Source organism: Crocuta crocuta, unplaced genomic scaffold (assembly GCF_008692635.1).
Source record: "Crocuta crocuta isolate KB4526 unplaced genomic scaffold, BGI_CrCroc_1.0 scaffold290, whole genome shotgun sequence".
NCBI classification, from domain to species: domain Eukaryota; kingdom Metazoa; phylum Chordata; class Mammalia; order Carnivora; family Hyaenidae; genus Crocuta; species Crocuta crocuta.
In genome coordinates, this window is record NW_027527429.1 from 7,775,505 (window position 1) to 7,786,439 (window position 10,935).

The following is a 10,935-nucleotide window of genomic DNA, read 5'->3' on the forward strand; positions in this document are numbered from 1 at the left end:
GAGAGGCCAGCGGGCCCTCAAAGCTGGCCAGGGACAACGGTGACAAAGGGGTCAGAATTGTAGAATCCACTGTCACGTCCCCCATGGTGCTGGAACCCAGCCAGCCTCAATATCTTCAGGACTAGACGTCTGCGCATCAACACTCCCAGCAGGCCACAGCCCTGGGCTCTACTCCTCCACAGGAGTCACGCTTGGGACGTGGTGGGGAGATTGGTGAGAAGGACCCAGAGAATACCTGCGGGAAGTGGTAGAAGTTTTCCCAGGATACAGAATGGAGTTACAGATGAATTTCTAAGACAAGAGAATATGTGCACATTTTTTTGAATTTGATATATAGGATCCAAATGCTTTCCAGAAAGGATTGTACCACTTTCCAGAACCTTTGCTCCACCCAAATCTACCGATGCCAACCACCTCCTGGGCTGTGTTGACAAGGGTCCCAGGGCCCCAGATTACCTGCAGCTGAGAGAGCCTGAGAGAGGCCCATGCAGGGTTCTATGAGCCAGACTGTGGAACTAGTTCCCAAAGGAATCCTTTCCTATCATCTGCTCAGTTCTGCATACATTCCCTGAGCCTGCTGAGGGTCCTTGTACAAGATCAGCTTTCTCTGGACACTAATGTCCTTCAATATGTTAATAGGCTTTCTGGAAAAAAAAAAAAAATCCAGGTCAAATTTGGAATGAGCTGCATGTTAAATTTTTCTCTTAGAGACTCCATTGTATATTATAGACCCAGAGAGCCCTGTTCTGCAGAAAGAAGACCCTTCAACACTGCTTACCTCTGCACTTTGGCACACAGGATGGATCTCACCTCTGAGGCACACCTTGGAGCAGAGAGACGGTTGGGAGGTGCCCGGCTGCATGAAGATGAAGGCCTCACCTTAACCAGGAGTCTCACAGCGACTGAGTCCGAGGAGGCTGTGTTTGCCCATGAGGCATAGGTGGGAACACTAAGTTCAGTGAGTTGCCAGGAAGCCAGAGGACCATAGGGCACTGCAGGCTGGAGAAGAGGGAAAGGGGAACTCCAAGCAGTGGATGCAAGATGGCTGGGCCGTGTTCCCCACCCCCAACCCAGCTGGGAATGCGCCAGGCAGTTCTCCGTGATCCTACCGAGCGATGGGCATGAGCATCGCAGTATCTTCTGAGGTTGAGTCACCTCCCTGTGGTCCCCCTCAACCTGGAAAACACACCGGAAAAGCAATGCCCACACCCCTGTGCTCCTCCCTCCACAAGCTGTCATCTTGTTCATGGAGGCCTGGTTGGCTCTCGAGATTAGAGCCTGGGGCCCCGTATTCTCCTGTCTTCAAATAGGACTCCATTAAGACGAGACAAAACCCAACCTGAACCAGCCTAAAGTAGGAGGAGATTTATTGACTTGCATAAATGGAAAAGTCTAGACATTGGTAGAGCGTTAGGCACAGCTGAACCCAGAGACTCGAGCATTGTCATCAGAACTTACAGTTCCTCCGGGAACCTGGGGGGCTCAGTCGGTTGAGCGTCAGACTTTGCCTCAGGTCATGATCTCACAGTCTGTGAGTTCAAGCCCCACGTCGGGCTCACTGCTGTCAGTCTGTCAGCACAGACCACTTTGGGATCCTCTGTCACCTTCTCTCTCTCCCTCCCCCACTTGCACTCTCCCAAAAATAAATATTAAAAAAAAAAGAACTTAGAGTTCCTTTGCCTCTTGGCTCAACTCTGTTTCTATCTGTGTGGGCTGCAATCTCCACCATCAATCTAAGTTCAAGGCTCACCTCCCAGGCCCAAGCTTCTTCCCTTTTCAGCAACTTAATAAAAAAAATCCCAGATTTGGGGCACCTGGCTGGCTGAGTCGGCTGTGACTCTTGATCTCAGAGTCATGAATTCAAGCCCCTTGTTGAGCTAGAGCTTATTTAAAAAACAAATAATCCCAGGGTGCCTGGAAGGCTCAGTCAGTTAAGTGCCTGACTTCACAGGTCACGATCTCAGAGTTTGTGAGTTCAAGCCCCACATCAGCTCCCTGCTGTCAGCACAGAGCATCGTCCAAATCCTCTGTCCCCTTCTCTCTCTGTCCCTCCCCTGCTTGCTCTCTCTCACTCAGAAATAAACATTTAAGGAGTGCCTCAGTGGCTGAGTCGGTTGAGTGTCCAACTCTTGACTTGAGCTCAGGTCATGGTCTTATGGTTGGTGGGTTTGAGGCCTGTGTCCAGTTCTGTGCTGGTGGCACCGCATGGAGCCTGCTTGGGATTCTCCCTCTCCCTCTCTCTCTCTCTGCCCCTCCCCTACACTCTCTCTCTTTCTCAAAATAAATAAACATTTATAGATAAATAAATTAAATAAATAAATAAATTTTTTAATCCTAAGTCTCTGATTGGACCAACTAGGGTCATGTGCCAACCCTGAGCCAATCAGTATAGCCAGGGGTTCCTGGGCGCTGATTGGTCAAGGCCAAGTCACATATTCTGCAGTGGAATTTGAGAGTGCGGGAGCAGAAGCTCTTTAGGAGGCAAACTGGACGCCATTTCAGGAGATTATTGCCAAGAGAAGGGTGATGGGATGGCTGCTGGTGACAAAAACAACATATGTCCCCCGGTACCTCATGGAATCTGCACCAGCAGCTCCTTCGTGCAGGAGATCTGCTCCCTGCCAAGAGCCGCACAGCTGGGCCCCGGCATGGGCGCATGTGAGATGAGGTTGTCTCAGGTGACCAACTGGCTCTTGTTGCTGCATTTCCACTGCCAAGGGCAGCAGCCTTGACAAAGAGTTCATGAGGGCATACACCCTCCAAGCTGGGTCCCTTGGCTATGCTCAGGACTTCACAGAATCCCGGCCAGCCGCAGGCCGCTAGGCCTTCCCGGTGAATATGCACCTGCGCTTACCATGCCCCTGGTAGAAAAGGTCCGTACCGCAGGCGGCCTGAGGATGTCTCAGCTGTTTCCTAATTCGAGCTTTCATCGCCTCTCTGAACTCAGACCAGACCCGTGAGCAGAGGCTGAGGCCTCTGAAAAGGAAGGCCTGGGGACAGCACTGACCCGCGTCCCTGGCTGGCCCTACCCTTGCCTTCAAGGGCTTGGGGCTAGGGGTTGACAAGCAGCCGCACTGCAAAACTGTTCTACCCCAAGTAAAGCTGGGACCAGGATTTCCATCCGGGTGAAGCAGCTTTCACCAGGCAGGGACCACTCAGTGGCCAGGGCCTGAGGTGGGCAGGGCTGGCCTGTATCCAAGATGCTGGAGGCCACAGAGGAAGCATGGCAGAAAGTGCTGGGCACTGGGGATCTAGGAGGCCTTTGGACCCCTGGGCCAGCATTGGCAGCCAAGGAGAGGTGGGACCAGATCCCGGCACTCAGGCCTGGGGCAGCCTGACAGGCAGCTCAGAGCACCAGGGAGTGCCGCTGGGAGCCTCGGACCTCCAGCCCCCAATTCCAAGGAGCAGAGGATCCTGGGACTGTGACTTAGGTCAGTGGTCACTGTGAATAGCCAGCAGAGATGACCAGGAGCTGGACCCGCCCTCGGAGGGTGCTGTGTACACCAGGCATTTGAACGGAATTAAGCAAGAGGGAGCTCGGGAGGCCAGAACCCAAGGTAGACCTGCGACTCAGGAGGAACTTGACCCTGACCTCAGCTTGAGCTTTGGAACGGCCTGGGGTCTCCCCTTGAGGAAAAGAAGGACCAGATCCATGGTCCATCAGCTGCCCAGAGGGAAGGCTTGCGAAATGACCACTGACTCCCATGTCTGACTGGGGCTCCAGAAACAGAGAGGGAGGAAGGTCTTGTTGTGGGGTGGCGGTGGCTGAGGTTGCGTTCCCTGTGGCTAGGGCCACTGAAGGAAGGGCTCTTTCCAGGACTGAGCAGAAGCCAGCCCGGCGTCCTGCAGTTCCTCTATGTCCACCAGGGGGAGCCCGTCCCTTGCAAATCTACTTTGGGCCGTGGGACTTTGGGAGTAAGATGGGTGTGTAGAACAGGTTGTCTGAGAAGGGGTCCCCAGGGAGGGATAGTGTGCTGGCCTTTAGAGGGACTAGAGGAAAGTGGGCTCTGCCAAAGGCAGCAAGGGCTATTCCAGGCCAAACTTTTGGTGGGGTGAAGCTATGTGGTGAGGCTATGTGGCTGGGACAGAGGGTGCAGGGAGCTAGGTACAGACATGGGACGTCAAGAAAGGCAGCCCTGGCCCCGGCTCATGACTCAGGCTCTTGTTCCCGTTGCACAGAGGAGGACACGGAGGCCCGGAAAGGTTCAGTTGCTTGCCCCATATTAACACAAAGGTCATATCTGTGTCTGGATGGGGCTAAGCCTCTCACCTCCTTTCTGGAGGTTTTGAGGATAGTAGTTCTTTCCAAGCCGGAGGGAGCCTGGGAGCCGGATGCTAGCTCCATGGGTTGCCTGCTATGTGGTCTTTTGCCATGTGGGCTACAGACCCACCCTGGGCTCTGGGCCTTGGGAACATCTGCAGCACTGAGCTGCCCTGGTGCTGGTCAGTCTTGCCTCAGGAAGCCAGCAACCCAGCCTGTGAGGGACACATCGGGTGGGCGCACAGGGTCAGTTCCTTCCTACCAAAGCCTTGATCTGATCCTGACCCTGGCAGCAGTTTCGGTGCAGTTCACTGGGCCACAGGCAGCCAGGGGCTTGAGCAGCCCACTGAGGACATGCCACACTCTCCTCACTCCCCAGGCTCCAACACCTGTGAGGAGCAAGCCCCCCCTCCCACCACCACAACGGGGTGCCCAACAGAAACCACAAATGAGGGTGGGGGAGACAAAGGTGTGGAATGCTGTCCCACAACCCAGAGGTATCCCGTGGTGTCCAGAGAGCATTAGGTGCACATGCGAAAGAAAGAAAGAAAGAAAGAAAGAAAGAAAGAAAGAAAGAAAGAAAGAAAGAAAGGAAGGAAGGAAGGAAGGAAGGAAGGAAGGAAGGAAGGACTAATGAATGAACGAATGAATGAACGAACGAACGAACGAACGAATGAATGAACGAATGAATGAATGAATGAATCGGGTAGAATACTGTGTGCAGGGAAACATGGTACACAAGATGGGGGACAGCCAAAAACCACACAAAACCAGTAAAACGTACGAGCTCACACTGTGAGACCCGCTTTGTGGCTGAGGGACAGAGCTGGAGAGGCCTTCTCTAAGGAGGGAACACTGGCTCTGAGACCTAGCGAGGACCGAGGATTGAGTCATGAAAGTCTGGGAATCAGACCACCGTGGGGCGGGAATGGCAAGTGCAAAGTTCCCGAGGGACGACCGGGCTTGCCTGGGACGCAAGGAGGTTCGTGTGCTGGTGAGCAAGGGAGGCAGGGCCTGGATTGACGGGGGACAGGGGGGGGCTTACTGAGACAGACAGCACCCAGCTCTGTGCTGCCTGCTGTGACTTACACCTTATGTCTTCCTGCTCAGACCTTGTCCTGGTCTATCTTCTTCATCCCTCGGCCTCAGTTACTCTGGCCCAGCCCAGGCCTCTCTCCTGCCCTCCGGGCCTGTGCACCAACCGCCTTGGAAACACAGCAAGTTTCTTTTTTTTTTTTCTTAAATGTTTTATTTATTTCTAGGAGAGAGAGAGAGAGACAGCGTGAGCAGGGGAGGGTCAGAGAGAGAGGGAGATACAGACTCTGAAACAGGCTCCAGGCTCTGAGCTGGCAGTCAGCACAGAGCCCGACGCGGGGCCCGAACCCACGAACCGCGAGATCATGATCTAAGCGAAAGTCGGACGCTTAACCGACTAAGCCACCCAGGCACCCCGGAAACACAGCAAGGCTCTAGACCTTCATCTCCAGCCTTTTGTGTGGTAAATGGCTCCTCCCTGTGCTGAAGGGCTCAGGTGACCGCCTGGGGTGGGGGGATCCTTGCCTCTAACATCCAATGGATCCCAGAGTCTTGACACTTTTNGACTCCGAGCTGACTGTGAGCACAGAGCCCAGTGCAGGGCTCGAACCCACGAACCGTGAGATCATGACCTGAGCCGACATCGGACGCTCAACCGACTGAGCCCCCCAGGCGCCCCTACCCCAGGTTGTATCTTAAATGCCCCTGTTTCTCTTCCACCCGGGACGTTCCCTTCATCCAGGGCCCCTCTCTCTGCAGGTGTTACTTCAATGCTTTCCAGGGAGTGTTCCTACTGGAAGCCATTCCACGACTCCCCCAAATCCTACCTCAGGGCCTGGTCCACAGATCGCCCGCCCCCTTTGCCCGTGTGCCCTTAGCACCGTCCTGCATCAGGGCCTGGCCCCGCACCGCTGCCCCCCCAAACCCTCCCACACCTCCTTTTTCATCCTCCTGGCCCTCAGTCTCAGCTTCAGTGCTGCCTCCCCAGGGAGCCCCGCCCCCACTGTCAGGCCCCCTTGTCCTTGTGCTCAGGGTCCCCTTGTCCCAGACTCTCCTTGAGTTGTGGACAGATCCCTCAGTTAACATCCCCATCCCCCCGCCCCACTGCCCATACGTGTTTCGAAGCCTCCTTAATGCAGAGCCGGGGCCGGGGGCCGGAGACGGAGGGACCGGCGGGTGATGGGGGTGATCAGCAGGAGGGGCTGGGACCCCGGGGGTTCTCTTTGGATAAAGCAGCTCAAGTGTGAGGCGGGAACTCCCACGTGCGAGTTTGGGGAGGCAGGAGTGGGTGGGGAGGATGCATGGTTCTTCCGTCCCCACCTCCCCTCTTGCCCACTCCTGCCTGTGGCATAGACTCCGGCCTGAGACGTACCCCTCAGTGTGGCCCCGCTCTCCCTTGCAACCCACGTCATCTCACTTGGACCCTAAGAGAAAGGCGTCTTGAAGACTGTGTTCAGGAGGGACAAGGAGTCCCAGGGCCCCTCAGCTGGTGGGAGAGTCCGTACACTCACAAGCTGTGAACAGATCAGCCCTCACAGCGGGCCCCGCAGCCTACTTGCCAGCAGGGTTTCACTCCTCGCTGACCGCGCAGAGGATGGGTACCCACCATCCAGGGGCACACACTACACATGCTTGTAGGGGGCTTGTTTGCAAAGTTCATCTTGGGCCTCAGGCGGCTTCCTGGGCTCCTACAGCGCCCTCTCCGTGAGGGCTGGAGCTTAAGGTCACCCTCGCGCCTCAGCTTCCTCGCTGCTCACAACCTGTGCCTGAAAACCTCTAGTGCCCACCTACCCCACTTCAGCAGTGCTCAAGGGGCAGGCTGGCCCGCCCACCTAGCCGACATCCTGGATTTCCCCAGGCCAGAGCTTGGAGACTTAGGGCAAGGCTGCCTTAGTACCCTGGAGTGTAAAGGGACAAGAAGGCGGAATATGCCACATGCCACCACCAGGGGGGGCCACCGTAGTCGGACCAATCGGGTTTTGGCCCCGGGCTCACTCAGCCGGTGCAGACTCCAGCACTAGGGTCTGGGGCACAGCACGCAGCCCATTCCTCTGGAGGGCCTGGCACTGAGACATTACCCTCGGGGCACCCAATGAGCCGGTGCTGGGAAGACCCCTGACTGAGGAGACCTACCCAGGTTAAGCAGCTCCCCCCTCAACCCAGCACTCCAGTGCCCTCCTCCACGTCTTGGTGGCCGGCTACAGCTCAAGCCCTTGACCATGGCCACCCACCATGCCACCCAAAGGGCACACTCATCCCTCCTAGGAAGCTGGGGTCTCCGGCCCACTATCCCCAGGAAAGGTAGCTGGGCTTGAGCTTCGGACCCTCCCCTCCCATCTCCGCCCCCTCCTCGGGTCTAAAGAAAATTGAAATACAGACAAAACAGGCTTGAGACAGCTTTGTTAGAACAACTCAGCAAAATAAAATTCCGGTTTATTGTTGGACAACATTGTTTCACACATACATCAAACAGGCCAAAAAAAATAAACAGCAACTTCATAGACAAAAAAGGAAAAAAAAGAAACCTTTTATCTTTGGCCTTTTTAACCATCTCATACAAACCAACTACTTATAGTACAGCTAAGTACATACACAAAAAAAGTTACTGGAATGCTCGGAATAAGATTGTTTTTTTGTTGTTGTTTTTGCTTTTTTTACAAGGTTTTTTTTCTCCTTTGAGATTATAATGAACATGGTCACACCACAAGTAAAGTCAGAAGTAGGACAGAGAACGCTCCGAAGGCTGGTTTGGTCATCCGAGATCATTAAAAATGGCTGACCCCTAACAATATGTACAAAAATATAAAATGTAAATAAAAAATACAAACAAATTTTCCTTTTTAAAGTACTTTTAAGAAAAAAAGCAGGGCCTTGGAAGTTTTGGTTCTTTTTTCCTCCCCTGTTGCAAGTTCACGTTGTGGTTTTGGTTGGGTGGCGGAGAGCGTGTGTCATCTGCGGGTGGCGCTGCCCGCGTGGGGCGGGCGGGCGGGACTCTCTCCTCGAAGGTGACCACGTTTAGATTCTGAGACGGGAAGTGGAGGGTGAATAGGTCACGGTGGCCTTTTTTGTTAAGTTTAACTTTTCCTTTTTTTGCTGTCTAGTCATCCTCGTCGGTCTTCTGCTTCTTGGTGTCGACGTCGTCATCCTGGGCAGAGTAAGACCGTCAAGGCCCCTGCAGCCCGCCAGGCCCTCCCGCAGCTTGGCAGCGCCAAGCAAGGGCCAGGCACTGGCCACACTCCAGGGGCTTCCAGAGCTCTGGGAAGGGAGGCCGAGGTTCCTTTCTGGTCCTGCTCCAGATAAGGGAGTCTTTCGGGACCGCACCACCCGACCCCACCGGCCCCGCAGGCAGCGAGGCCTCAGCCACCAAGCCCCACCCAAGCCGGAACCCACCTCATCATCCTCAGCTGCCCGTTTGCCCGTAGCTGCCTCAGCCTCCTCATCTTCATCTCCATCCTCTTCCTCACCATCTCCTTCCTCCTCCTCCTCTTCTTCCTCTCCCCCTTCTTCCTCTTCTTCATCTNCAGAACGGCCAGGGGAGGGAAGACGCCTGCTCACCGCACCACCCACCCCGGCACAGGTCTTCAGGAGGAAAACGGGCTCAAGTAGCTGCACCCCAAGAAGACACACAGATGAACAGATCTATGCGTGGAAGGCATCCCGAGTGTGGGGTGTGTGGGGCACAGCTTCGCCTCACAAGCCCGCAACGGAGTCCTAACTCCACAGTACAAACCCGGCTACAGGGGGTCCACCGGCCTCCAACCCCAGAAACCCCCAACTCTGCCCCTTTCCCAGACAAAGCAAGGGAAAGGTACCCCCCAAAAGCAGAGACCGACAAGGCTACTCACCATCTCCTTCCTCCTCCTCCTCTTCTTCCTCTCCCCCTTCTTCCTCTTCTTCATCTACCTCACTGTCAGCCTCCTGCTCGCCATTTTCCTCATTCTCCTCGACAGAAAACGTAACCAGGTTAACGAGAATGGACCATCAATCCTGCCCCATCCCTTCCTCCCGACCCCACCAATGCGTCTACACCCCCAGACCAGCCAAGAGAACTCCTCAATCCACCTTCCTAACCTCCACCAGGGCACCACCACGCAGGAACTGCCCTCCTCCCCTATCCGGAATTAAGCCCAAGCTGGAGTGAGACCTTCTCGGGCCAGGAGCCGCTAGGGATCATGGGTAAGGTGGACACTCACAGCGTTCCCGTTAGCAGGGGCGTCTCTTCCATTCTCCGCCTCCTCCACAACTTCCTTCTTCTCCTTTAAGTCCTTCAAAAAGTTAAGAGGGGGCCGGTAAGTCTTTTGAGAAACCCAGGGCTGGCAAAGAGGCCCAGGACTCAAAGCATGTACGCAGTGCTGACGGGGGTGTCCTAACAGCCCCATATTACACTTGAGAACATGGAAGGAAGGGCCACAGGATACCCAGTGTGCCTGTGGTCAGGGTTTCCTCCGATTTCTCAACCCTTAAGAAACACACCAGAAAGCGCTCCGTCCAGTTGCTCCCACTGTCCCTGACTAACGCTTCTTAGGAAAAGAGCCATGTGGCACCGCAGCCTTAAACCCGTCTGGCCGGGCAGACGAGCCCGGGAACACTTCACTCTCACACCCATCACAGACTGGTTTCCAACCAGAGGGAGCTCCGCCTCCCACAAATCCTCCTTGGAAGACAGCAGGTATGCGCCATAAATAAGTAAGGCAATGGAGGGAGGGCCCTGCGCTGCGGGGAGGACTCCCGCGGGCGGGTTAGCCTGGGAAGGCAAGGCGAGGAAGCCAACAGGCAGAACTGGGGAGGCCGCCTCAGAGCCGAGTTTAAAAGCTCCAAGGCCGCGGGGGCCTGCAAAAGTGCAGGACTTAACCCACCCATCCCCTACATGACAACCGCCCCCAGAACGTCGCAGGCCGTTGACGCGAAATGCACCCCAGCTTAGGCGACTCGACCCTCGTTCAGAAGCGCGCGGCCCGGAGCTCCCCATCTCCCTCCCAGCTTCTCGCCGTCCGCGCGGCGGCTCTCAGTGTCTGGCCTCACCTCGAGGGGTGGACACGGTCCAAAGGGCAACGCCGTCGGGGGCGCCCCGAAGCCCCGTAACTTCTTCCACCTGGCACTGCCGATCCGGCTGCCAGCACCAACAGGCGTCGGGCCGGTCGCCCGTGCAGCTCGGCCTCCGTCCAGTGAGCGGCCCCGGGGCACCTGTCGGCCCCATTACCCGGGNCCCACCACGGGCCTCGACGCGCGGGCCTGCGTCTCTGCATTTGGCGGGCAAAGTCCCGCGGGAGACCGCCCCGAAGTCCACGGGGCTTTCTCTGTCCCGCAGCCCGAGGCCGTCGGGGACGCGCTCCCCGCGCTATTTATTGCTCCCGGCGGGAAGTCACCTGGAAGGGAAGCGAACGCGGACGTCCGCACTGGGGAAGGCCGACCCTCCACCCCTCAACTAGTTCCCGGACTGGGCCCAGAGGGGGCCGGCTGGAGCCCTTGCGGAGATCCCAGTCGCCAGCTCCACTCCGCAGGGGGAGTCACCCCTGGGAGAGAGCCAGAGGTGACGCCAGGGGCACAGAGGTTAAGGAGACGCCAAGGTGACTCGTCCCCGTCCCCGTAGGGGCACGAGTGAGGCGCGGACAAGAGCCTCAGGGTAAAAAAGCCGATCC

At 56.2% G+C, this 10,935-nt stretch overlaps 2 long non-coding RNA genes across 3 annotated transcripts; both read right to left on the reverse strand.

Annotated features, from left to right (window-relative positions):
* Nucleotides 1–7,679: 7,679 nt before the first annotated feature.
* On the reverse strand, nt 7,680–8,813 carry LOC144226535 (uncharacterized). The gene is made up of 2 exons (XR_013333672.1): nt 8,687–8,813; nt 7,680–8,441 (listed from the first exon to the last, which is right to left on the reverse strand). It is a non-coding gene; the product is annotated as an uncharacterized LOC144226535 (long non-coding RNA).
* Nucleotides 8,814–8,823: 10 nt separating this feature from the next.
* On the reverse strand, nt 8,824–10,496 carry LOC144226540 (uncharacterized). Of its 2 annotated transcripts, none has more exons than XR_013333674.1 (3): nt 10,319–10,496; nt 9,490–9,561; nt 8,824–9,235 (listed from the first exon to the last, which is right to left on the reverse strand). It is a non-coding gene; the product is annotated as an uncharacterized LOC144226540 (long non-coding RNA). The 2 variants fall into 2 exon arrangements; XR_013333676.1 differs by lacking the exon at nt 10,319–10,496 and adding an exon at nt 9,770–10,292.
* Between the last annotated feature and the right edge of the window lie 439 nt (nt 10,497–10,935).